Genomic DNA, 1,909 nt, shown 5'->3' on the forward strand with positions numbered 1-1,909 from the left:
AGATATTAAAATGATTACATGAGTTTGTTTCTTGTGTCCATTGTTACATATGGTTTAAATAAAAACAATTAGTAAATCTTCATTTGTTGTAAATGAAGATATCATCATTAACAATCATTTTAAGTATTTTTATTTGAAATTAGACTACATTTTACATCATGTTCCCCCCTATGTCCTCACTCCTTTCCTCCCTCCAACCATTCCTATATATGCCTGTTATTCTAATTCATAACTTCTATTTATTTTATCATCACATACACTCATAACATATACATGTATATCATATATGTATACATATGTGCAAATTGTTCAGTTCATATAAACTTACTTGTACAATTATGGGACTGTCCATGTATTGTACAAAAATGTGATTACCATTCATCTGAGGAGACTGCTTCTCATGCTTTTAGCATGCTTTAGTTTCCTCTTTGTCTAAGCATAAAGCTCCATGAGGTTGTCCCCTTATATGTTACCTTGTCTATTTGCATGTCTTTGTTTACCCTGTCATTTTTCTTAAACTCTGTGGGTGTAATATTTCTGATTTATAGGGGATATTTTAATGATATTTCCATCTTCTTATTTATACAGTTAAACCTGAATTTTTAGTATTTTGTTTTTACCTACGATATACTTTGCATTGTGATGAAGTAAATTCAGACACATGGTGACCTATCAATGAGATTTATGTATCTGACATATTGTGAAACTTGTATGTGCTTTGAAAAGGTTTTGTCAGTCCAGGAAATCAGCCAGTTCGAAACATATTTATTCGTAGATTCCTAAGTTAGACTAGAGAACACAATGTGTTACTGCTTTTCTGAATAAAGACAGCAGAAATATGGGTGAGTTTCTCAAATAACAAATATTGCAAAGCCTACCCTGGGTGACATCAAAGTGAAAAATGAATAAAGCACCAATAATTTCAGACAGAGCAGTACCTGGTACTACCAAAACGTAGTACAATGGTTAACAGCATGAAGCAAATAAAACTAGAAAAAAAACTCAGTCTGAAGATATCCAGAGACCTTCTAGCTCCAGCTTGCACAGGAAAGGAAGGCTAAGATGAGTAGGAGTGTGGTGGAGAGATGGGAGAGAAAGGTGAGAGAAATGGTTTCTGCATCATGAAGAGAGGTTGTGAGGAGCATGCGCTACCATTTGAGGCCATACTGATATACTCCCATGTTGCTGCGAAAGGCCACATGGCTCCTTAACCCTGCTATAGCAGGGGGCTATGGCATTTTCCATGGCCCATGTTACCATCAAAGAACATGTGGACATCTATGGTTTGGGCTGCAACCTGGGTCCATGTCGATGTCAACTGGCTGAGATAAGCTAGCCCTGACACCCATCCCTGCTTATGGACGTGGGAGAGATAACTTTGCCTCTTACAGGCTGCCAGAGGCAGCACAGATTTCTGGCTCCTCACCTAGGCAGCAGGGGAGAGAAGGGTCCTGTGATTTGAAGGTGGTAGAGCTAAAATCAGGGACTAGGCAAGGCTGTCCACTCTCTCCTTACCTGTTAAATATAGCAATTAGAGAACAAAAGGAGGTGGGAGGGATGCAAATTGGAAAAGATGAAGTCAAAATATCACTATTTGTAGCTTATTTGATAGTATAATTAAGTAATAACAAATTTCAACCAGAGAACTTCTAAACCTGAAAAACAATTTCAGCAAAGTAGCTGGATATAAAATTAACTCAAACAAATAAGTGGTCTTCTGAAAGAGGAAAATTACTGGACACCTGAACTCTTCACCCCAGAGTACATTCCTGAACTCTTCACCCCAGAGTCCGACCCCCTCCCAATTGAAAACTGTTCCAAGAACATTTTTTAGATAAGGGTCTCCTGGAACAAACCTAGTCCTACCCCTCCTAACTGAGGACTGTTCCAAGAACATTTTTGAGATAAG

The sequence above is a fragment of the Mus caroli genome, chromosome 2, assembly GCF_900094665.2.
Source record: "Mus caroli chromosome 2, CAROLI_EIJ_v1.1, whole genome shotgun sequence".
Lineage (NCBI taxonomy): Eukaryota > Metazoa > Chordata > Mammalia > Rodentia > Muridae > Mus > Mus caroli.